The 26,631-nt window shown below is 44.8% G+C and overlaps 1 protein-coding gene across 10 annotated transcripts in view; it reads left to right on the top strand.

The window, feature by feature from the left end:
• Positions 1-26,631, top strand: part of specc1la (sperm antigen with calponin homology and coiled-coil domains 1-like a) — a 388,745-nt gene that overhangs the window by 330,366 nt on the left and 31,748 nt on the right. The window lies entirely within an intron of this gene.

Raw genomic sequence — 26,631 nt, 5'->3', positions numbered from 1 at the left:
ACTACAAATGGCTCTGCTGCATAGGAGGGGAGGAGGAAGAGTGGAAGTGCTATAGTAGTAGGGGATTCCATAGTTAGCGTAGCACACAGGCGTTTCTGTGGCTGCCAGGATGGTATGTTGCCTCCCTGGTGCCAGGATGAAAGATGTCACAGAGTAGATGCAGGATATTCTTTTGGGGGAGAATGAGCAACCAGGGATTGTGGTCCACATTGAGTCCAATGACATAGGTAGGAAAAGGAATGAGGTCCCTAAATCAGATTTTAGAGAGTTAGGAAGGGAATTAAAAGGCAGGACCTTAAGAGCAGTAATCTCAAGATTACTCCCAGTGCGACGTGCTAGAGAACATAAGAATAGGAAGATTGAGCAGTTCAACACATGGCTGGAGAAAAGGAGTAGGAGGGAGGGCCTTAGATTTCTGAGGCAATGGGATCGGTTCTAGGGCAGGTGGGACCTGTACAAGAAGGACAGGTTACACCTTAACAGGACTGGGATGAATGTCCTCATGGGGAGGTTTGCTGATGCTGTTGGAGAGGGTTTAAACTAGATTGGCAGGGGGATGGAAACCTGAGGGGAAATTCAGAGTGCAGAGGAGAAAAGCTGGCAGTGGGAAGTAGAGAAGTATCAACTGATAATGAGGATATATCAGGGAGTTGCATCAAGGTAGATAGAATGCTTGGAGAGTTTGATAGAATTAGAGTAGGCAATAGGAAGTCATTAGATGGGGCCAGAATAAGCAGGAAAGTAAAAAAGCCTAAATCAGGGTTAATGTGCATGTAGGTGAGTGCTCAGAGTGTGATTAATAAGATTGGTGAACTGCAGGCACTGGTTGACAATGAAATTATGACATTAATGCTATAACAGAGACCTGGCTCAAAGAAGGGCAGGACTGGGCATTAAATATTCCTGGGTACAAGGTGTTTAGGAGAGACAGGAAAGGAAGAAAAGGATGGGGGGTGGCAATATTAATTAAAGATGGCATTACAGTACTGGGGAGAGAGGATGTTCCAGAGGGATCAAGGACAGGATCTCTCTGGCTAGAGGGGTTCAAGGATAAAGCTGGCAACTACAGACCAGTCAGTTTCACCTTGGTGGTCGGGAAACTTATGGAAACTGTAGTATGGGATAAAAGCAATAGTCACTTAGACAAGTACAGGATAATTCAGGAAAGCCAGCCTGGATTCATTAAGGGAAAATCATGTTTAACTAACTTGCTGGAGTTTTTTGAGGAGGTAGAGAGAAGGTTGATAAGGAAAACGCTGTTGATGTGGTGTATATGGCTTTTCAGAAGGCATTTGATACAGTGCCACAGCAAAATTCTAGGTCATGCAATAAAAGGGAAAGTAGGCACTTGGATAAGAAATGGGATAAGTGTCAGGAAACAGAGAGTAGTGATTAAAGGTTGTTTTTCAGATTGGAGGAAGGTTTGTAGTGGAGTTCCCCAGGGGTCATTGTTGGGACCCTTGCTCTTCTTCATAGATATTAATGACCTAAACTGTGGTGTGCAGGGCATAATTTCAAAATTTACAGATGACATGAAGATTGGAAACATTGTCAACTGTGATGAGGATTTTCTTGAACTTCAAAATATAGGTGGATTGGGCAAACAAGTGATAGATGAAGTTCAATGACGAGAAGTGTGAGGTGATTCATTTTGGCAGGAAGAATAAGGTGAGAAAGTATAAAATAAAGGGGGAAACCCTAAAGGAATTGCAGGAACAGAGGGACTTGGGTATGTAAGTATGTATGTACATAGGTCATTGAAGATGGCAGGGCATGTTGAAAGAGCAGTTAATAAAGCATATAGTAAGGCTTTATTAATAGGGATATTAAGTACTAGAGTAAGGAGGTCACGTTGAACTTGTATAAGACAGTAGTTAGGCCTCATCTAGAGTACTGCGTCCAGTTCTGGGCACCATACTTGAGGTAGGATGTGAAGGCATTGGAGAGACTACAGAGGAGATTCACAAGAATGATTCCAGGGATAAAGAACTGTAGCTATGAAAATAGATTGGAGAGGCCGGGGCTGTTTTCCTTGGAGAAAAGAAGGCTGAGAGGAGACTTGATAGGGGTATTCATGATCCTGAGAGGTATGGACTGCGTAAATAGTGAGAAACTGTCCCCACTCAGAACAGCATCAAGAACTAGAGGGCACAGATTCCAAATCATTGGCAAAAGAAGTAAATGTGATGTGGGAGAAAAAATTTTACACCCAGAGGGTGGTTGGAGTCTAAAACAAGCTTTCTGAAAGGGTGGTGGAGGCAGGTTCGATTGAGATACTCAAAAGGGAATTGGATTGCTACCTGAAAAGAGAGAATGTGCAAGATTACGGGGATCAGGCAGGGGAGTGGGACGAGGTGGAATGCTCTTTCAGAGAGTCAGTGCAGACTCGATGGGCTGAATGGCCTCCTACTGCACTAAAGATTCTGTGATTCTTACCATGTCCCTGAACAGTCTGTATACTGTGAGGACCTCCTCCTCACTGGGTTCTTGAACAGTTTGTAAACTGTGAGGACCTTCACCTCATCATGCCCCTGAACAGTGTGTATACTGTAAGGACCTCCTCCTCACCATGTCCCGGAGCAGTGTGTACACTGTAAGGACCTCCTCCTCACCATGTCCTTGAACAGTGTGTATATTGTAAGGACCTCCTCCTCACCATGTCCCTCAACAGTGTGTACCCTGTAAGGACCTCCTCCTCACCATGTCCCGGAGCAGTGTGTACACTGTAAGGACCTCCTCCTCACCATATCCCTGAACAGTCTGTATACTGTGAGGACCTCCTCCTCACTGGGTTCCTGAACAGTGTGTAAACTGTGAGGACCTCCTCCTCACCATGCCCCTGAACAGTGTGTACACTGTAAGGACATCCTCCTCACCATGTCCTTGAACAGTGTGTATATTGTAAGGACCTCCTCCTCACATGTCCCTGAACAGTGTGTATACTGTAAGGACCTCCTCCTCACCATGTCCCTGAACAGTGTGTGTACTGTAAGGATCCCCTCCTCACTGGGTCCCCAAACAGCGTGTATACTGTGAGGACCTCCTCCTCACTGGGTCCCTGAACAGTATGTATACTGTAAGGCAAAAAATAAATAAAAAATACCTGGAAAAACTCAGCAGGTCTGGCAGCATAGGCGGAGAAGAGTGCAGTTGACGTTTCGAGTCCTCATGACCCTTCAACAGAACTAAGTAAAAGTAGGAGAGGGGTGAAATATAAGCTGGTTTGGGGGGGGGGGGTGCGAGGTAGAAGGGGGCGGGGTGGTTGTTAGGGCAAGCAAGCAGTGATAGGAGGAGATAACCAAAAGATGTCACAGACAAAAGAACAAAGAGGTGTTGAAAGTGGTGATATTATCTAAAAGAATGTGGTAATTAAGAGGACAAACAAGGTAAAAATAGCTCTAGTGGGGGTGGGGTGAAATAAGACTAAAAGGGCATAAAAGGTATAGATTTAAAAATAATGGAAATAGGTGGAAAAAATCTATATAAATTATTGGAAAAAACAAAAAAGGAGGGGGAAGAAACGGAAAGGGGGTGGGGATGGGGGAGGGAGTTCAGGATCTAAAATTGTTGAACTCAATATTCAGTCCGGAAGGCTGTAAAGTGCCTAGTTGGAAGATGAGGTGCTGTTCCTCCAGTTTGTGTTGAGCTTCGCTGGAACAATGCAGCAAGCCAAGGACAGACATGTGGGACAAACGTACTTGAACACAAAATCTAAGCTGACACTTCAGTGCAGTACTGAGAGAATGCCGCAAAGTTTGAGGTGCTGTCTTTGGGATGAGATGTTAAACCAAGGGTCTGTCTACTGTCTCAGCTGGAGGCAGAGATTTCATGCCATTATTTGCAGAGCATGGTTGTCCTTGTGTCCTGGCCAATACTTTTCTCAATCATGACCTAAAAACAGATTATCTGGTCATTTAACATTGTTGTTTGTAGGAACCTGTGAAAATTGGCTGCTGCACGTTCTACATTACAACAGAGACTGCACTTCAAAATAACTTTGTTAGCTGTAAAGTTGTTTGGAACATCTTGATGTCATGAAAGATGCTATATAAATGCAGGTCTTGCTTTTAAAGAAACGTTTTCATTTTTGCCTTCCTGTGTAAAAATCTGTTTTGATGCTTCAGGACTTGTTTCAGAATGCTGTGAGAGTTTCACACAATCTGATGGAGGCTGTGTTAAGTGCTGGGAATCCAACCTCCATTTGTGCATTGTGGCTTATTTGGAAACAGGGAAATCAACCACAAGCCCCCTTGATCACTGCCAAAATCATCTGCTTGACCTCTTTCCTGAGCCACCAGCAACCGTTTTCCTTGCACATAGTAGGGATTCCTCTCTCCCAACACCTGCATCACTGACCTCAGAAGCCTTATTGTTAAACCAGTGCCTTCCAACTGTTCATGCACTCCCAATCCTCTTACCAAGGCTCAGCCTGAGACAGTGGCCAGCGAGGGTTTGTGGTTTGGGACCAAAGACTGCAACTTTGATCTTGTTAATATTTAGCTAGAGAATAATTTGGTTCATCCGGAACTGGGCCTTGTTGAAGGACTGTCAGAGCAGAGAGTCAGTGGAGAGCTGGGTGTCATCAGCCTCCATGTGGAAGCTGACTCCATAATCTGGATGACTCACCAAGGAGCATTATGTAGAAAGGAAAGAGGATGGGTTTATGGCTGAATCTTAAGGGAACCTAGAGAGACAAATGCAGTGGTGGGATGAGAAGCCTTTACAATTCCCATGTTTAGTTTTGTCACTGGATGAAAATAACTGGGAATGAACCGAAGTTGCTGAAAATTAAGGAATGCTGTTCCATGCAGGGAGAAACCACAGTTTAAAAATATAAGTTAACCCCAATTAACATCTGAATTGCTGATGCAAAGGGAGGAGTGATCTGATGACGTTTTACTCAGCCCTGTTTACAATATTTTACTTTTGACTACTAATAACATCAAGGAAGGAATCATCACAGCTCCAAAATTGCCAAAGCACCCAGTTAAAAGGGCAGCATTAATACCAGATACTTTGCCAGAAATGTCAACCTTATTAAAAAGGAAAACAGATTATGCCAAGACACTCTTAACTGGCTTGGATTGGAATTTTCACGCTTCAGAGGAAATATTCTGTCGGGGCTGACAGTAATATATTTGCTTCACAGGAAATGAGATATGGCAGAAGGAAACAATTGTACTGCTCTGAAATGTACTAATTGCTGAAAACCCTTTATGAAAATGGTTTGTGTGCCATTGTATCACTGTACCATATTGACTTGATAGTTTTTCTAAATTTAGAAGGCAATGTAATAAAATATTGTACCTCGTATAGAAATACACATCTGCCTGGATAGAGGAATGCTAGCACTGAACTATTTTAATTGATTTTAATAGAATACAGTTTTAAGAAACACCAGATGCTCAGTCTCTCACTCACTCCCAGCTGCTCTTGTGTCTTGCGTCTTATATATAATATTGTGTTTCCTTCTTCACACCAACAGAAAAATTATTTAAAGGATTTTCAGGATTGCAGATCATACAAAGATCAATTGAAGGAAGGAATTAGACTGTGTATAATTAAAAGGTTTATTACTATGCATAATAACCACCTGGATCGGATGGGATAGACTTAACATGCTAGAAATGTGTCATAAAAAGGAGCTACATAATGGTTTTAACTGTGCACTGGAAGACTGAATGTCATCGTGTCAAATAAGAAGAAAAGCATGATGGAAGTACAGCCTTTGTCTAATATGCCTAGTTGATGCTGTGGCTAATTCCGTGGTAATGGTAGTTGAGGGATATGCCAGATCATAAGTTTACAGATGGTGGTTGAATTCAGTTCTGCTGCTGCTGCTGGCCCACAGCGCCTCATGGATGCCCAGTTTTGAACTGCTAGATCTACTCTGAATCTATCCCATTTATATCCTTTTAATGCCACATAACACAATGGAGGGTGTTCTCAGTGTGAAGACGGGACTTCATCTCTGCAAGCACTGTACAGTGGTCACCTCCACCAATACTGTCATGGACAGGTATATCTGCAACAGATAGATTGGTGAGGGTGAGCTCAAGTAGTTTTTTCCCTTTTGTTGGTCACTTACCACCTTCTAGAGGCCCAGAATGGCATTTATGACCTTCAGGACTCAGACATGCTCGGTCAGTAGCGGTGCTACCAAACCACTGTTGGTGGTGGACATTGAAGTCCTCCACCCAGAGTACATTCTATGTCCTTGCCTCCCTTGGTGCTTCCTCCAAGTGGTGTTCAACATGGAGGAGTACTGATTGATCAGCTGAGGGGGTTGGCAAGTAGTAATCATCATGTTTTCTTGCCCGTGTTTGTCCTGATGCCATGAGACTTCATGGGCCTCAGAGTCAATGTTAAACACTGCCTAGGGCACTTGCTCTTGAGTGTATACTCCTGGTGGGTCTGTCCTGCTGGTGGTTCAGGAAATTCCCAGGAATGAAGATGATGGTGTCTGGGACATTGGCTGTAAGATATGATTCTATTCATATGTTAGGCTGTTGTTTCATAATCTGTGGGACAGCTCTCCCAATTTTGTGCCCAGATGTTAATGAGGAGGATTTTGCAGGATTGACTGAGCTCAGTGGGCCTTTGTCATTTCTGGTGCCTAGGTTAATGCTGGGTGGCCTATTCAGTTTTATTCTCCAACTTTTCTGTAACGGTTTGATACAACTGAGTGGCTTGCTAGGCATTTCAGAGGGAAATTAAGAGTGAACAACATTGCTGTGAGTCTAGAATCACATGTAGACCAGAACAGGTAGGAATAGGAAATTTCCTCACCTAAAGGATATTAGTGAACCAGATGGGTTTTTGTGACAATCCAGTAGTTTTATGGTCACCATTACTGAAACTAGTTTTTTATTCCAGATTTGTTAGTTAATTGAATTTGAATTCCAGAAGTTGCCATATTCAGTAAGAATAGTTATAAAGTCATGCAAATTAGCAAAGGTAGAAAAGATGAACATTTGTTGCCCTTGATCTTAAAGCTTGATTTTAGAGAACCTTGATTCAAAAGTATGCTGACAGTCTTCAAGAGAATATTAAATTAAAAGGCAAGTGCTGTCAAAATGGATACAAGCTAATTAGTTTTGAGTAAAGGCTTTATAAATGAGATAGATTTTTTAAAATTCATTCACAGGATGTGGGCTTCATTGGCTAGGCCAGAATTTATTGCCCATCCCTAGTTACCCTTGAGAAGGTGGTGGTGAGCTGTCTTCTTGAACCGCTGCAGTCCCTGTGGTGTAGGTACACCCACAGTGCTGTTAGGGAGGGAGTTCCAGGATTTTGATCCATCTCAGGGCTGCTGGAATAAACTTACCCTAGAAAAAATTGATTCATTACTTCAAAAAGGAACTGGTGAACACAAATAAGAATGAATTTGAAGATATGTGGGTAAGAATAACCACAGATAAAATTCTCTGATTCCTGCCTGCTAGAATTGTGGAATGAAGGTAGTCATTGCTTAATGTTGTAGATTTTTATTTGTCCCTGACATTGTGGGTAATACAAGGAGTGGGTTTTTTGGTCAGGAATTCCAAGCTCTTAGCCAAGCATAATAAAGGAACATTGATCTTTCTGAAGGTACGTGAGCATTGCCATGAAATGATAGCTAAACAAATAGGGTGTTGGAGTGTGACAAATGAGTATAAGGCAAGACACACTACTTTGTCCTTATGCAAGATTTTGGTCAGGCTTCACTTGGAATACTGGGCGGAATTTTCCCCTCCCTGTGGTGGGTTTCGTGGCGGGCAGGAGTGGAAAATTTGGAGAGAGGCCAATGGAAAAACCTCTTTCATGGTGGGTTAACAGCGGGTTGGGCATCCCACTGGTCAGTGACCGGAACGTCAGTTATGTTGATTACCATCTCATGAATGCTTATTAAATATGTTACTCGCAGGAATTATGTGCCGCCTTCCAATCTGGCATCACGCCAGTGGGAATTCACCCCTGTCTGAAACACGTTTGAAAATGAGTGGCGTGCATCAGTCAGCCCTCAATTCACTCATGACTCCAAGGTGAGACATTTGCAACATTCAAAGCCTACCTGCAACAACGCTGCTCCAGTTTCTTAGTGATGGCAGCAGAACACAACGCTGTCTTGGGCATAAGATGGGTCTGCACCAGTGGGTGCCTCCATACTCCCGAAGGACATTAGGGTGCAGCGGCACTCAGACAAGGCTGTACTCTCAAATAGAGACCAGCATTGTGACTGATGGGGAATGGCGTACAGACACACAGAGGCAATGGGTATGAAGGGGTTGGAAGGGGGCAGGGGAAACGGTAATGGATGCATGGCGCACAATAGGGTTGGATGGGGGTAGGCTGGGGAGGGGGCACGATGGCAGGCAAAGGGAGTCTAATGGTGGGGAAGCTGTGGCCCGAGAAGGAAACCTGGAATGCAGACACACAAGGGGGGTGGATGGGAATCAAACTGTATGAATGGGAGAGGATGCACACGGACTCCGGAATAGGAGGTGGTGGGGATGGAGGGGGTGGGTAGTTGTGTTAGTGTGGCACAAGAAGGATAGGTTGCATAGAGACTCGTCGGGTGTGGGGGTGGGGTGTTGGGTCAGGAGGAAGGGATACTAGTGTTGTGATAGGTCATGAAGGAACAGGGGAACTCACTGAAAGACAAAAATAGTGCCTAGTCTGGGGGCAACAGGTCGGAGTGAGAGAATATAGGCAGTCCTGGGGCTCTGTGGACCTCTCAGTCAGGGTGAGACACTAATGGCAGTCCTGGGGTTTTGCGAGCCATGCCACAGGGCATGCATGTCGTAGTCCTGATCCAGGGATGGGCAAGGCCTTTGAGCTCAATTGGGATAAGGCACAGTTTAATGTGCAAGACGCGATCACAGTCAGTGGCCTGAGTGTCTAGCTCAGTACTGGGCTGCAGATGGGATGGCCATGGCCAGGGGAGGCAGCTACAACCTGTAGATAGGGAAAGCATAATAAAGTTGGGAAACTTTCTTGGTGGAGGTCACATCTGAATGTGACCATGCACATAGCCTCAAGATGGGGAGGGGTGAGGTCCACATGGGGCACGGGCACTTCAACAGTGATGGGTTCAGGGGGGAGAGCTAGGATGTCCACCACAACAACAATGGGATGCAGTATTACTTGGGGCGGGATGGGGGGGGGGGCGGTGCTGGAGAAAACTGGAGGGAGGTCTACCTGCACATCGTGAGGTTCCAGGTAAATTGGAACACTGACACTGACTCAGGGAGGGTCAAAGCTGGTCTCAAAATAAAAAATGGAGCACCACCATCTTGAATCAACAAAGCTATTGCACAGTTTGAAATCAAAACTGGAAATGATTCTGCACAGGAAGAGTCAGAGGCAGTGTGGGTGGAGTGCACAGCTGGACTAAAGGGCCCATTCAGGGGGCACCCTCAAACTTCTTCAAAATAGAGCCAGAGCTGAGAGAAAAGAGGACAACTGCCTTGAGAAGGTGTCATTGGAGCCAATGCCGTTTGCTGCTCAATGACAAGAGACTGCAGGAGTCATTGGCTTCACAATATAGTTGCTCCATTTCAGCATTAACACACAGGAATGTGAAAATTTTAAAGGCAGGCGTACCTTTAAGGAAACACAGCTGCTGCATATCTGCTAGATCATCAATGAAAGCCTTTAACTCTTTCGAGTACAAACCCATTTCCATCTGTTTCAGATGAAGTTACATTGCTTTGCCATTGTGAGATTTGAACTCTTGATACTCTTTTGAGTAAACCTGTTTCCATCTGTTTCAGATGAAGTTACATTGTTTCATAGTTTGCCATTGTGAGATTTGAACTCTTGATAATCTTTTAAATGAAAACCAAATCAACAAAATTGGGAAAAATCAGGCACAGCCCCTAATTCAGGTCAGCTGTAAAACCAAGAACAAGTTTTAAAGGAAACTTACAAACTTTAAATCAAAATGTGATTAAAGGGGTCAACAAAACACCCCAGTCCCCGCGGTGCCCACCGAGCACGGAAGGCCTCGAGAGTGCCAGCAGACACCGCGTGCTCCTTCTCCAGGGACATCCGGCAGCGAACGTAGCCGCGGAAGAGGGACAAACAATCGGGCGGGACTCCCCCGTCGATCGCCCGCTGCCTGGACCTGTTAATGGCCAACTTGGCCAGGCCCAGGAGCAGGTTCACGAGGAGGTCCTCCTCCTTCCCGACCCCCTTCCGCACCGGGTGCCCATAGATCAGGAGCGTGGGGCTGAAGTGCAAACAAAACATCAATAAAAGGTTTTTCAAATAACTAAAAAGGGAGTGCAGCCTACAACACCCTATGTATACATGGTCCACGGACTCCACAAGACCGCAAAAAGGGCACGTGTCCTGAGAGTCCGCGAACCAATGCATCCTCTTATTATAAGGGACTGCTGCATGCAACACCCTCCAACCCAGGTCTCCGATAGAAAGGGGGAGGACACCTCCGTAGAGGGCCTCCCATCGGGGGCCTCCGCCGCCAGACGGCAACAAGGCACGCCAGGGCGTGTCCGGTCGACGGACAAGAGCGAGAAAATGGAAGGTGTGCAGCAGCAGTCCGTACAAAAAGCTCCTCTTTGCCGTGCCAAAAGGCACAGAGGGCATGTCCCCGAGGCGGCTCATATTGCGGGGCACCAGCACCCGAGGGAGGGTTCGGGGCTTGGGGCCAATGTGGAATTCCGTCCGAACAGGGGAAAAGCAGCACAGTAACTCTTTCGAGTACAAACCCGTTTCCATCTGTTTCAGATGTTGTTTCATAGTTTGCCATTGTGAGATTTGAACTCTTGATAATCTTTTAAATATATGTATTATATGTAACTCTTTCGAGTACAAACACGTTTCCATCTGTTCCTATTCAGATGAAGTTACATTATTTCATAGTTTGCCATTGTGAGATTTGAACTCTTGATAGTTTTGCCATTGTGAGATTTGAACTCTTGATACTCTTTTGAGTAAACCTGTTTCCATCTGTTTCAGATGAAGTTACATTGTTTCATAGTTTGCCATTGTGAGATTTGAACTCTTGATCTTGGGGTTACAAACCCAGTACCATAACCACTTGGCTATTTAGGCCAAGCTATGAAAGCCTTTAATGTGCCTTCTCTAATTGACATGGATAATGAGCCAAAGGGCATCTAGTCATTGCTCATGTGCAGTTAACTTTAATCAGTGTGCCAGCTCAGAGATTGCAGTAGTGAGTTTGGTAAGGTGGTGCATGTCATTAAAGCATTGAAACCTTTTCCAGCTCTGTGGGATTGAGGTAAAGTATCAGGATTGGCATCTTGGTCACCTCGATCTGTGAGTTTGCACCGCAGCTACAAGGATAGTAGCACAGACTCAGCTTGAGACCATGGTAGTGGCTTTTTGTTTGCAAATGGGAGCTTTAATACTTTCCCCATTATTCATTATTCTGTTGTGTCTATCAGTCCCCAGGGACGAGGAGGAAAGAATAATGGAGCCTGGGCTCAATGCTGCCTCCTTTAGGGTTCACGTCGAATGGAGGATAGAATTCTTCATTAGGATGAAAATTGAAGTAGACCAATCTGAAACTAGGGTCCTGAACCTTAACAAAAGAAACTATGAAGGTATGAGGCATGAGTTGGCTAAGAAAGATTGGGGAACTTCATTAAAAGGCATGACAGTAGATAGATGATGGCTAATATTTAAGGAATGAATGTATGCATTGCAACAGTTATACATTCCCTTCTGGCACAGAAACACAACAGGAAAATCAGCCCTACCATGGCTAACAAAAGAAATTAAGGATAGTATTAGATCCAAAGAAAAGTCATATATAGTTGCTGGAAAAAGTAACAAACCTGAGAATTGGGAGCAGTTTAGAATTCAGCAAAGGAGGACCAAGAGATTGATTAAGAGGGGAAAAATAGAATATGAGAGTAAACTTGCAAGGAACATAAAAGCGGACTGTAAAAGCTTCTATATGTATGTAAAACGAAAAGGATTAGTGACGACAAATTTAGATCACAGGCTGAAACAGGAATTTATAATAGAAAACAAGGAAATGGCAGAGCAATTAAACAACTGCTTTAGTTCTGTCTTCACGGAGGAAGACAAATAACTTCCCAGAAATGCTAGGGAACCAAGTGTCTAGTGAGAAGGAGGAATTGAAGGAAATGAGTATTACTAAAATATAGTGCTGGAGAAATGAATGGGACTGAAAGCCGATAAATCCCCAGGTCCCGATAATCTACATCCCAGGGTACTAAAGGAGGTAACCATGGAAATAGTGGTTGCGTTGGTTGTCACCTTCCAAAATTCTGTTAATTCTGGAACAGTCCCGGCAGATTGGAGGGTGGCAACTGTAACCCCAACTATTCAAAAATGGAAGGAGGGAGAAAACAGCGAATTACAGACCGGTTAGCCTAACCTCAGTAGTAGGGTAAATGCTAGAGTCAGTTACAAAGGATATAATAACAGGACACTTAGAAAATATCAGTGGGATTAGACAAAGTCAGCATGGATTTATGAAAGGGAAATCATGTTTGACAAACCTACTAGAGTTCTTTGAGGATGTAGCTAGCAGAATAGATAAGGGAGAACCAGTGGATGTGATGTATTTGGATTTTCAGAAAGCTTTTGATTAAGTCCCACATAAGAGGTTAGTGTGTAAAATTAAAGCATATGGGATTGGGGGTAATATATTGGCATGGATTGAGAATTGGTTAGCAGACAGGAAGCAGAGAGTAGGAATAAATGGATCATTTTTGGAGTGGCAGGTGGTGATTAGTGGGGTACCGCATGGATTTATGCTTGGGCCCCAGCTATTCACAATTTATATATCAATGATCTGGGTGAGGGAACCAAATGTAATATTTCCAAGTTTGCTAACATCACGAAACTTGGTGGGAATATGAGCGACGCGGAGGATGTTAAGAGGCTTCAAGGTGATTCAGACAAGTTGAGTGAGTGGGCAAATACTTGGCAGGTGCAGTATAACGTGGATAAGTGTGAGTTATCCACTTTGGTAGGAAAACAGAATGGCAGAGTATTATTTAAATGATGATAGATTAGGAAATGTTGATGTACAAAGGGACTGGGTGTCCTTGTACACCAGTCACTGAAAGCAAGCATTCAGGTGCAGCAAGCAGTTAAGGAGGCAAATGGTATGTTGGCCTTCATTGTGAGAGGACTTGAGTACAGGAGCAAAGATGTCTTACTGCAGCTGTACAAGGCCTTGGTAAGACCACAGCTGGAGTATTGTGTGCAGTTTTGGTCTCCTTACCTAAGAAAGGATATACTTGCCATAGAGGGAGTGCAGCGAAGGTTCACCAGACTGATTCCTGCGTTGGCAGGATTGTCGTCTTAGGAGAGTTTGGGCTGACTAGGCCTGGTTGCACTGGAGTTTAGGCGAATGAGAGGAGATCTTACTGAAATATATAAAATTCTGACAGGGATGGACAGACTGGATGCAGGGATGACATTTCCCTGGCTGGGGGGTCTCGAACATGGGGTCACAGTCTCAGGAAACGGGGTAGACCATTTAGGACTGAGATGAGGAGAAACTTCTTCACTCAGAGGGTGGTGAACCTATGAAATTCTCTGCCACAGCAGGCTGTGGAGGCCAAGTTACTGAATATAATTAAGAAGGAACTAGATTTCTGGACTCTAAAGGCATCAAGGGGTATATGGAGAGCGCAGGAGCATAGCGTTGAGATCGAGGATCAGCATTGATTATATTGAAAGGCGGAGCAGGCTTGCAGGGCCAAATGACCTACTCCCCCTATTTTCTATGTTTCTATCAATGGTTCTAAGCAGGGCCTGGCTCTGCCAAGCACAGCTTCGAGCCTGAGGTCCAGGCTCCAGGGAGCCCTTGCCAGAGCCAGAGGGTGAGGAGGTTAGACCCATACCATGGAGGCGACTTACTCGACTAAGGGTCAACTGAAGAAGACTTTGCTATCTGGAAATGAGTGAGAGTCATTGCTGTGCCCATCTGTGCTTTCCAGATTTGTGGTAGATCATATCTGCCACATTCTGTGGGAGGATCTAATGCCCTGTGGACTGGGAGGACTCCCCTGCCAGTGGCCCTGAAGGTCAGCATCGCATTCAGTTTCTTTTTGCTTGAGTTCATTCCAGGGATCCACAGGGCACCTGTGCGACATTTCAGTCCTCCACACAAATATATCAAGGAGGTGACAGATGCCCCCTGCAGTAAATCTCATGTGAGGTTCATACTTAATGAAGCTAGCCAGGCTACTAGATTTAATGGGTTTGCAGCTGTCGCTGGCTTCCCTAGAGTACAAGGGGCACACATGTGGCTTTGAGGGCTGCATAGCAGCAGCCCCTGATGTTCATCAACTATAAAGTGTTCCACTCCCTTAACATTTAACTGGTGTGTGATAATCAGAAGCACATCATGCATGTTTGTGTCAGGTAGCCTGGAAGTTGCCATGACTCACTCCCAGGTGCCCCACATATTTGAGGGACTCGGAGTATAGGGCTGGCTGCTTGGGGATAAGGGGTACCAGCTCAAACGATGGCTCATGATACCGTGCATCATCCTCGAAGTGCCTTGGAGGGGAGAGACAACACGGCGCATAGCTCCACACAATCCATCATCGAACAGACCACTGGCATCTTGAAGATGCGCTTCCGATGTTTGGACCACTCAGGTGGGGCTCTGCAGTGCTGTCCAGAGAGGTGTCCAGCATAGTCATAGCTTTATGTGCCCTTCACAGCCTGGCGCTTCAAAGTGGGGGATCCCTTGCTAGAAGGAAACATGGAGAAGGCTGAGAGCTCCTCGGACGATGAAGAGCAGAAGGGGCAAGAACCATCATCAGAGTTGATGAGCTGCGGACGCTGCAACACATCAAGGAGGGGGAAGAGTTACCTGGATACTGAGTTTCTAATTAGATTAATTACATCAAATTTGGTCACTGGTCAGGGACAGGAGGGTGTGACTGCAAGTGAGGCAGGTTTGGGGCTCCAGAATTTAGCTTTGGGGGAGCCTCAGCCAGTGCTCTTGTCCAATAGGTACGAGATTCTTGCTCCCAGTGTGAATGAGGGCACAGACTGCAGGGAGAATGAGCGAACTGACCACAGCATCGTGGTACAGAGTGCCATTCAAGTGGGGGGAGAAATGTAGCCATACTAGGGGATGGCATAGTAAGGGGAATCGATATTGTTCTCTGCAGCAAAGACAGAGTTCCGAAGGCTGTGTTACCTACCTGATGCCAAGGTTAATGGTGTCTCTTCTGAGCTGGAGAGGAACTTGCAGTGGGAGGGGAAGGATCCAGTTGTCAAGGTCCACGTAGGTATCACCAAAATAGGTAGCACTAGGAAAGCGGTTCTGCTGAGGGACTACGAGCAGCTCGGGGCTAAATTAAAAAGCAGAACAACAAAGGTAATAATCGCAGGGATGAGGAAAGATGATTATTATTATCACTACTTGAGCCATGTGCAAATTGACTTTGGGTAAATAAGATTAGAGAGGTAAATGCGTGGCTGAAATTTTGGTGTAGAAGAAATGGGGCACTGGCACCAGTACTGGGGAAGGAGAGAGTTGCTCCATTGGGAAGAGCTTCATTTGAATCATGCTGGGACCAGTGTCCTGATGATTCGTATAACTAGGGTTGTAGATAGGGCTTTAAACTAATTAGTGAGAGGGGAGGGTTCAAATGAAAGAAAGTTCAGAAAATCAAAAATAAACGAGAAAGCAGAGCGAAGAAGCGAACGATAATCAAAATGATAATCAATTAAGGGCAGAAGAATGCAGCTGAAATTAGAACCCGAATGAGTAATAATGATAAAAAGTCACAGCTTAAGGCTCTTTATTTGTAGCATTTGTAACAAGATAGATGAGTTGAAATAAATGGATATGATTTGATAGCTAAAGCAGAGACGGGGTAGCAGGGTGACCAAGACTGGGAACTCAATATTCAAGGATATTAGATGTTCCGGAAACATTGGCAAAAAGGAAAAGGAAGTGGGGTAGCTTTGTTAATAAAGGAAGTGGTTGTGAGTAGTAATATAGGTGCAATAGATCGTGATGTGGACTCAGTTTGGGTGGAAATGAGGAATAGCAAGAGGAAGAAGTCACGGGTGGGAGTCATCTATAGGCCCCCGAAAAGTTGCCTCACTGTAGGACAAAGTATAAATTGGGAAATAATGGAGGCATGTAAGAAGGGCACTTGTAATTGTCATGGGTGATTTTAATCTGCATATTGACTGGACAAATCATATTGGCAAGGGTAACATGGAAGACAAATTTGTAGAGTGCATCAGGGATTGTTTCTTAGAGCAATACGTTGCAGAACCTACCCAAGAACAGGCTATTTTAGATCTAGTAATGTGTAATGAGGTAGGATTAATAAAAGATCTCATAGTTAAGGATCCTCTAAGGGGTATTAATCACAACATGATAGAATTTCAAATTCAGATTGAGGGCGAGCAACACGGGCCTCAAACCAGTGTCCTCAACTTAAATAAGGGCAATTACAGAAGTATGGAGAAAGAGTTGTCTAAAGTGGGCTGGGAAAATGGACAAAGAGGAAGGTCAATGGTTGAGCAGTGGGAGACATTTAAATAGATATTTCATAACGCTCAGCAAAAATTTATCCCGGTCAAAAAGAAGGACACGCTGAGAAGGATGAATCACCCATGGTTAACAAAGGCAGTCAAGGGGAGTATCCAATCAAAAATTAAGGCATACAAAACAGGGAAAACTAGTGGTAGGCCAGAGGATTGGGATTTTTTTTTAGGAACCAGCAGCAGATGACTAAAAAGTTAATAAAGAGGGAGAAAATTGATTATGAAAGTAAATTGGCAAGAAATATAAAAACAAACAGCAAGACCTTCTACGGGTACATAAAAAGAAAGAGTAGCTAAAGTGAGTGTGAGACCCTTGGAGGATGTGACTGGAGAATTGTTAATGAAGAACAGGCAGATAACTTAAAGCAATATTTTACACCGGTCTTCACGGTGGATGACACTATAAACATTCCAAAGATATTAGATAAGCAAGGAGCTAATGGGAGGAAAGATCTTGTAACAGTCTCTATCACGAGGGACAAAGTATTGGAGATACAAATGTGACTAAAGGAGACAAGTCACCAGGACCTGATGGCCTGCATCCAAGGGTTTTAAAGGAGGTGGCTGCAGAGATAGTGGAGGCATTGTTCGAAATATTCCAGAACTCACTGGACTGCAGGAGGGTCCCTGTGAATTGGAAAACTGCTAATGTGATGCCCCTGTTCAAGAAGGAAGGGAGACAAAAAGCAGGAAACCATAGGCCTGTCAGCCAAACATCTGCTGTTGGGAACATGTTAGAATCCATTATTAAAGAAGAAATAGGACACTTCGAAAAGCTTAACACAATCGAACAGCGTCAACATGGTTTTGTGAAAGGGAAATCATGTTTGACAAATTTTCTGGAGCTCTTTGAGGATATAACAAGCAGAGTTGATAAAGGGGAACTGGTAGATGTAGTATTTGAACTTTCAGAAGGCATTCGATAAGGTGCCACATAAATGGTTATTGCACAAGATAAGAGCTCACGGTATTGGGGTAACGTATTAGCATAGATTGAGGAATAGATAACACACAGAAGACAGAGTCGGGATTAATGGGTCTTTTTCAAGTTGGAAAGACATAACTAGTGGAGTGCCACAAGAATCAGTCCTAGGGCCTCAATTATTTACTATTTATATTAATGACTTGGAGGAGGGGGCAGAGTGTAATGTATCCAGATTTGCTGACGATACAAGAATAGTTGGAAGGGCATGTTGTGATAAGGACATAAGGAATCTGCAAGGGGATATAGGCAGGTTAAGTGAGTGGACAAACACTTGGCAGATGGAGTTTAATGTAGGAACTTGTGAGGTCATGCACTTTGGTAGGAAGAATCAAAAGGCAGACTATTATTTAAATAGAGAGAGACTCCAATAAAGCGCAGCACAGAGGGACCTGGGTGTTCTTGTGCGTGAAACACAAAAGGTTAGCATGCAGATGCAGCAAGTAATTAAGAAGGCAAATGGAATTTTGGCCTGTATTGCTCGGGGGTTGGAGTTTAGAAATAGGGAAGTCTTGTTACAACTGTACAGGGTGTTGGTGATGCCCACCCAGAACACTGTGTACAGCTTTGGTCCCCAGATTTAAGAAAGGATGTACTGGCATTGGAGGTATTTTAAGAGAGATTCACTCAGCTGATTCCTGGGATGAAGGGGTTGACTTATCAAGAATGGCTAAACAGGTTAGGCCTTTATTCATTAGAGTTTAGAAGAATGAGGGGTGATCTTATTGAAATGTACAAGATTCTGAGGGGGCTTGACAGGGTAGATGTTGAGAAGATGTTTCCACTATTGGGGGAATCTCAAACTAGGGGACATAGTTGCAGAATAAGGGGACACTCATTTAGAACTGACATATAAACGAATTTCTTCTCTGAGGATAGTGAATGTCTGGAATTCTCTACCCCAGAGATTTGTGGAGGCTAGATCACTGAAAACATTTAAAGAGGAGGTAGATAGATCTTTGAAGTATCGGGGAGTTGAGGGTATGAGGAGCTGGCACGAAAGAGGAGCTGAGGTCTGGGGAAGATCAGCCATGATCTTATTAAATGGCACTGCTGGCATGAGGGGCCAAATGGTCTACTTCTGCTCCTATTTCTTATGTTCTGAAGAGGGAGATGTGGCTCGGCTTCCATGTGGAGATGCCAGTGAAGAAGCACGAGGTGGACAGCATTGTCCTTGCCACACTGATAGCCACAAGATTCCAGCATGAGTAAGGTAGAGGCAATGAGACACATTCCTCCTGTCCGTTGGTGTCATGTCAGTACACTGAAAGGGCTTTACAACCGGTAACATGGAGAGCAGGTTCTGCATTCAGACTTGCACCTTCGACCCTCATGAATCACCAGGCTCTGACCTTTGGAAAGGTCAGCGGCGAATCCTGTATCCGTGCACTCTGGGAAGTGAAAGCACAACAGCGCAAACGCTGCGTCAAAGGACCACCTTACAACGGACACTGACATGAACCTATGGCTGGAGGTATCAAAATGGCATCTGGGTCTTGTGCTTTAGCACAATCACTGAGGAGACACAACTGCAGCTGTCCCTCCAAGGCTGCTGAGCAGCCCTCACACATTGTTGCCTTGCAAGGAATAAAGGTTACAAACGCATTTAGCCCACACTTCTAGTAAACATTTTGATGCATCTTCCTGACATAACACAAGGGCCCAGTAATTATCATGAATCAGGTCACATCGCACGAATGTGAGGCTCACAAAGGGAGGAAATCACTGAGTGGGAGCATAGCTCAATCTTGCAATAAGAGGTCACATTGATGAATATGCACAATACCTTCAAATGACCAGACCATTCTCATGAGCAGCAAATGTATTTACAAATATGCAAGAAATATAATGAGTGAACACCCGTGACCCAAAAGTGATGCCATTTTCCTAACAGCACCACTATGCCTGGGTACAACGCTGACATCCAGAGCAGAGGTGGAGGCAGCCCACTGACAGCTACACTCTGTTGTCTGTGGTTACCTTGGTGGACGTTCTCTGGAGGCCGAAGGCCTGGAGGGGTAGTCCCTGCCTGATAAGGGTCTCCTGCTGAGGGGCAGATGTACCCTCCTCAGCCTGACCAGCTGCAGCTGATGGAGTCACAGGCAGAGGGGATTCTGAGCGGCTGGACACCCTTGGAGTGTCCTGAGTGGAGGCCCCTGGAGTGTCTGGCTGATGCTCATCCTCCCTGTGGGTGCCTGAGGGCCCATCTCTGACTCTTTAAGGCGAAGGGGCACCTGGAGGGGGTCATGGTGTCCTACCCCCTCTCGCCTCGCCACTGATGGATTCTACCAATGCCTATAGAGATAGAGTGCTGGTCCAAGGACAAATCTGGTAGAATCTGCTGGACCAAGAACTCCAGGCGGCCGCCACCCTTCTCCACGGTGACCTCAATGCGCACGCATGTCAGAGCCACAATATCAGACAGAACACAGACAGACTCAATCCTTTGCTCTAGTTTGTTGACTGCCTCACAACTCTGCCTGATGTTCCCCTGCCTGTTGTTGCATTTCCAATATTGTCTCGGCAGCCGCTCATAGGACCTCATCATCTGACTGGGTGTCAGTGGGTACCTGTTCTCCAGCAGTCTTCTGAGTTCCAGAGACCTGAGCTTTCACTTTATCCGACTGCTGTGGAGTCGTGTCAGTGAGGTGTTCTCCAGAAAGTGACCCCGAGCCTAATCTAGAACTATGACCCACTGAGGTGTGAGTGTCTGCGCTGGTGGAGGGTGCAGGTGAACGTCGTGACAGATTTTCCTCGATTGACTCCTCAGCATCCTCCTCTGAGGGGGGCTGGGACTTAGCAGCATTGACAATGACTGGGAGGAGCTTGCTACCAATCATTCAAAATGGCGAAAACTTGTCCATCAAGCTGCATCATGCTTTGTATCACAATGTCCTAGAACCATAGAAAAGTTACGGCCCATCTTGTTCATGCCAGTCGGGGACACCCAGGTGCCCTTTCTAATCCCACCTTCCTGCACCCGGCCCATAGCCCTGCAGTTTACAGCGCTTAAGGTGCAGATCCAGGTACTTTTTAAAAGAGTTTAGAGTTTCTGCCTCTACCACCAACTTGAGCAGTGAATTCCAGACACCCACTGCCCTCTGCGGAAAAAAATTCTTCCTCATGTCCCCCCTACACCTTCTGCCACTTATCTCGAATCTATGTCCCCTGGTTCTAGAATTCTCCACCAAGGGAAACAATTTTATCCTGTCCACTCTATCTATTCCCCTCATAATTTTGTACAACTCAATCAAGTCACCTCTCAGCCTTCTTTGTTCTAAGGAAAATAACCTCAACCTATCCAATCTCTCCTCGTAGCTACACTTTTCTAACCCTGGCAACATTCTTTTAAACCTCCTTTCTGTAATGTGACGAGAACTGCACATAATACTCCAGTTGTGGTCTCACCAGTGTTGTATACAATTCCAACATTATATCCTTACTTTTATATTCTATACCTCTGCCAATGAAGGAGAGCATTCCATATGCCTTCTTTACAACCTTGTCTACTTGAACTGCTGCCTTCAGGGACCTGTGTACTTGCACGCCAAGATGTCTCAATTCATCTACCTCTCTTAGTATATTCCCATTTATTGTGTAATCCCTGTAACTGACCTCCCTAAATGTATGACCTCACACTTCTCTATGTTAAAATCTATCTGCCACTTTACCGCCCACTCCACCAACCCATCTATATCATTTTGGAGATTATGGCTATCCTCTACACTATCGACTACTCGGCCAATCTTTGTGTCGTCTGCAAATTTCCCAATCGTGCCCCCCACGTTCACATCCAAATCGTTAATATATAACACAAACAGCAAGGGTCCCAACACCTAGCCCTGTGGAACACCACTTGAGACAACTTTCCATTCTCAAGGGCATCCATCGACCATTACCCTTTGTTTCCTGTTAAAAAGCCAACCTTTTATCCAGTTTGCCACATTACCCTGAATCCCATGGGCTTTTACTTTCCTGACCAATCTGCCATGTGGGACCTTGTCAAATGCTTTGCTAAAATCCATGTACACAATATCCACTGCACTACCTTCATCAACCCTTCTTGCCACTTCCTCAAAGAATTCAATCAAATTTGTGAGGCAAGACCTTCCTTTAACAAATCCATGCTGACCATCCCTGACTAGCCCATGCTTTTCCACATGACAGTTAATCCTATCTCTCAGAATTGATTCTATTAATTTGCTCACCACCGATGTAAGACTAATTGGCCTATGATTGTTTGGCATGTCCTTTGGTCCCTTTTTAAACAATGGAACTACGTTTGCATTTCTCCAGTCCTCCGGTACCTCCCCTATATCTAGTGAAGATTGGAAAATCATCGTCAAAGCATCTGCTATCTCCTCCCTGACTTCCTTCAGCAGCCTTGGAAACAATCCATCTGGCCCTGGTGACTTATCAACTTTCAAGGATTTCAACCCTTTGAGTACTTCCTCTCTCTCTATGACTCGCAGTGTTCCTCCTGGACTACTATATCTACATCCTCCCTTTCGTTTGTAAACATGGAGACAAAATATTCATTCAAAACCCTTCCCACAGCCTCTGCATCCACACACAAGTTTCCATCTTCATCTCTGATAGGTCCCACTTTTTCCTTAACCAAACTTTTAGCATTAATGTATTGGTAAAACATCTTTGGGTTATCTTTAACTATGCTTGCTAATCTTTTTTCATGCCTTCTCTTTGATTTCCTTATTTCCTTTTTTACTTCGTCCCTGCACTTCCTATATTCATCTAGGCTATCTGCAGTGCTTAGTTCTTTGTGCCTATTGTAGGCTTTCTTTTTCTGTTTGATCTTCCCCTGTATTCCTCTAGACAACCGGGGGAGGTCTAGATTTGGCAGTACCACTTTTATTTTTGTAGGGGACATGTCTACTTTGTACAATTAGGATCTCGCTTTTTAGTGCTTTCCACTGTTTTATCCTCCAGCAGTGCTGTCCAGTGCACTTCAGCCAAGTCCCTTCTCATTTCTGCAAAATTTGCCTTCCCCCAGTTCAAGACTTTTACTCCTGCCTTATCTCTGTCCTTTTCCATGGTAATGCTAAATCTAACTGAATTGTGATCACTGTCCCCGATATGGTTGCCAACTGTCACTTCACCCATTTGCCCTTCTTCATTCCCCAAGACTAGGTCTAGAATTGCATCTCCTCTCGTTGGATTTGTCACTAATTGGTTGAAAAAATTTTCCTGGACACACTGCATGAATTTTTCTCCCTCAGTGCCCCTTATATTGTTTGGATCCCAGTTGTTATTCAGGATAGTTGAAGTCTCCTACCATTATTGCCCTCTTGTTCTTACAAGCTAAATTTGCCTACATAATTGTTCTTCTATGTCCCTTTCACTATTTGGGGGTCTGTCGTATACTCCCAGTAGTGTGACTGCCCCTTTTTATTTCTAAGCTCAATCCGTACAGCCTTGTTTGTTAACCCATTTAGTATATCATCCCTTCTCACAACTGGAATTGATTCTTTAACCATTAGTGCTACCCCACCCCCTCTCCTTTTTTATCTCCTGCTCTATCATGTCTGAAGACTCTATAACCAGGGATATTAAGCTGCCAGTTTTGTCCCTGCTTTTGCCAGGTCTCCGATATAGCAATGACATCCTGCTGCCATGTGTCTGCCTGTGCCCTTAACTCATCTACCTTGTTTGTAATACACCTTGCATTGAAGTATAAACAGCTTAACTCCATCAATTTCCCTTGCTGGACACTTTTTAAACTTTGCTTCTTCTGTAACTCCATGTCTATCACAACGTCCCTAGCTAATGTTCTACCTCCAGTTTACTGACCTGAATCTGACCAATCTGATCCTACTCCTAGGATCCCATCCCCCGCCACACTAGTTTAAATACTCCCCAACAGAACTAGCAAAAGCCCCCGCAAGGACACTGGTCCCAGCTCTGCCTGGGTGCAGCCCATCCGGTTTGTATAGGTCTCACCTTCCCCAGAACCAGTCCCAGTGCTTCAAGAATCTGAATCCTCCCGGCTACACCATCTCTCCAGCCATGTGTTAATTTGGTCTATCCTCTTATTCCTGCTCTTGCTGAGAGTACTACATTTGAGGTCTTGCATTTTAATTTATCTCCTAACTTCTTGTACTGAGCTTGCAGGCCCCCATCCCTTAGTTTACCTATGCTGTTGGTACCTGTTTACCTATGTCCTGCACTACCTTCCTGAATCTTTTACTGTTCCTGATGATCACCCATTCCCAGTGTAATCTTCACCTGTGGTGTGACCACCTTGCTAAACGTGTTATCCATGACTTGCTCAGCATCACGGATGCTCCACAATGAGTCCACCCACAGCTCCAGCTCCGAAATCCGGTTAGCTAGAAGCTACATTTGGACACACCTTCTGCACACATGGTCACCAGGGACGCTGGAAGTGTCCCTCATTTCCCACATCCCGCAGGAGGAGCATATCATAGGTCTGAGTTCTCCTGCCATGACGTCCCTATCAATTAAGCTAGTTACTCCCTTAAAAAATACGCTAGCTCGGGGCCTTACTTTTGTTAGCTAGAAACCTTATTTCTTGACTAATTATACTTGTACAGTACTATATACTTTTTTAGCTCCTACCTCAGTATTAAGCAATGAATTACGTTAATAGATTGAAAAAAAACTCACCAGGATTTATTCGCCAATCAGCTGCTTTTTTTAAAATCCACTTTCAGAAGAGTGTCCCTCGCAGGTCTGGTGCACTCCTGAAGGTACTGCCTATCCCCTTCTCTTTTTTGGCGTGAGGATAAGGGAGGGATTGAAACACTACAGCAATGTAATGTTTGGGTAGAAGTCCCTCTGGTTATTCTCCAGCCTCCCCAGTAACTCTAGATCCCATTGTCATTATGGTGGACATTTCAACCCTTCCCCCTGAACCCATCACGTGACATGCCCGTGCTCCATGTGGACCTCAGCTGCCCCCATCCAGAGGCTGTGTACATGGTCATATTCAGAGGAAACCCCCCAACAAAGAGAGCTTTGAATTCCCCCCCTCCCCCATTACGTTTTCCCCATACAAAGGCTGCAGCTGCCTCCCATATTCATGATCATCCCTTCTGCAATTCACTACTGAGCCAGACAAGTCCATCACCACTAACTATGAACATGCCCCACACACCAAGCTGTGCCTAATCCCAATTGAGCACACAGGCCTTGCCCCTCTCTGGAGCGGGAGTAAGATGTGCATGCCATGCATAGCCCTGTAGCATAGACCTCTATACCCCAGGACTGTCTCTACTCACTCACTCCTACCTGTTGGCCCCAAATCAGGGACCCTGACCATCTTTCAGTGAGTACCCCAGTGCCCTCATAACTGATCACAATACAGTCTCCCTTTGCCCCTTCCCCCAACCCGCCCCACCCCACAATGAGTCCCTGTGCAACCCATCCCTCTCTTCTCTACATTAACACTCATCAACCGCAACCCCCCCCCCAACCCGCCTCCTGTTTGCATCCCCTCCTATTCATACATTTGGACTCCCATCCACCTCCTTGTGTGTCTGCATTTCAATTTTCCTTGTTGGGCTCCAGCTTTGTACCCTTTGGTCTCCCTTCTGTCTGCTATCGTTCCCCCTCCACACTCCTTCCAATCCTTTCCTACTCCTTTGCTCCACATATGTCCATCAATCCCCTCACCCTCTTCCAACCCCTTCCGACCCCTCTGTCCTCCGTGTGTCCATTATTCTTCCCCCCAACTGCCCCCCGGTCTCAAAGCTGGGCTCTGTTTGAGGATGCGGCCCTGCCTGAGTGCTGTGGCATGTGGTGCCCTCCCGGAGTACAGAGGACCCACCTGGATTAGGCTAACCCTACAGACCCAGCGCTGTAGCATTCCACTACCATCGCTAAGAAATCGGAGCAGTGCTGTTGCAGATAGGCTTTGAATGTTGCACTCACCCCAAGTCACGAGTGAAGTGAGGGTGAACGGCTGCACGCCACTGCTTTTTAAACATGAAATAGACTGGTGTAAACTCCCACTGGCATGACACAAGATTGGAAAGTACTTCTGGTCAGCAGCATATTTAATGAGCATTCATGACACAGTAATGAATGCAAACGGCATTCACGTCACCAGTCAGCAGTATATCCGACCTGCCATTAAAGAGTTTAGGGGAGAATTGCAAATTGTTTCCACACCAGCAGGAATCCAATTTTTGGCCTCCAGATTTTCCACACCTGCCGGGCATGAAACCCATTCTGCCCATGGTGTCCAACATTAGATGTGATTCCATGATTGGACAACATTTGCAAAACAATCCTGAGTGTTCTAAGAGCTACACTGACAACAAATTTAAGATTATCAGTCAGGCTTAAAGTGTGACTCACTTATACGTGCTAGAAGCTACATATATTAATACACAGGGCCTTGTCCTTTGCAGACAAATGTACACTCATTGCACCTTTTTCAACTAAATAAAATAGGCAAGATCCATTCCTTGGTTTATTCCCCAAGGTAATGCCCTGACCAATCAGAGTCAACCTGCCTGCTTTGAATTTAAACAAAGCTTGGCAATTAACTAAGAAAAAAGCAAAATACTGCGGATGTTGGAAATCTGAAACAAAAAGAGAAAATGCTGAAAAAACTCAGCAGGTCTAACAGCATTGGTGGAGAGAAAAACAGAGTTAATGTTTCCAGTCCATATGACTCTTCTTCAGACTCGAAACAAACTCTTCTTTCTCTCCACAAATGCTGTTAGACCTGCTGAGTTTTTCCAGCATTTTCTTTTTGCTGGCATTTGACTGTCAGTTATCAGTTAACTGATGCATTCTCCATGGCAACGCTTCTACCAATCAGAAGCCACTTGCCAACCAATCAACACTGTACTCTTGCAGTATAAAATTCTTGTTCCCTTTACATTTGGTATTTTTTACGAATTGTCCTGATGAGTGCAAGATAAAAAGCTTCAACAACATGTCTTTTTTCAGCAATATCTCCAACTTTAGTTGCCTATAAGATTGAGTTATTAGTTTTTACTTACTTATATTTGTCAATAAGCACTGAAGTACAATTACCCATCTTAATTATTTTTACATACCCAGTCCCAAAAATATACCACCACAATGGCTATAACAGAAGGGCTCTTCCTCCTTTAAGGTTCACA

This window comes from Carcharodon carcharias, chromosome 13, assembly GCF_017639515.1.
Source record: "Carcharodon carcharias isolate sCarCar2 chromosome 13, sCarCar2.pri, whole genome shotgun sequence".
NCBI lineage: Eukaryota > Metazoa > Chordata > Chondrichthyes > Lamniformes > Lamnidae > Carcharodon > Carcharodon carcharias.
Note: the sequence above shows the minus strand (reverse complement) of the source record. Positions and strands in the feature narration are given on the sequence as shown.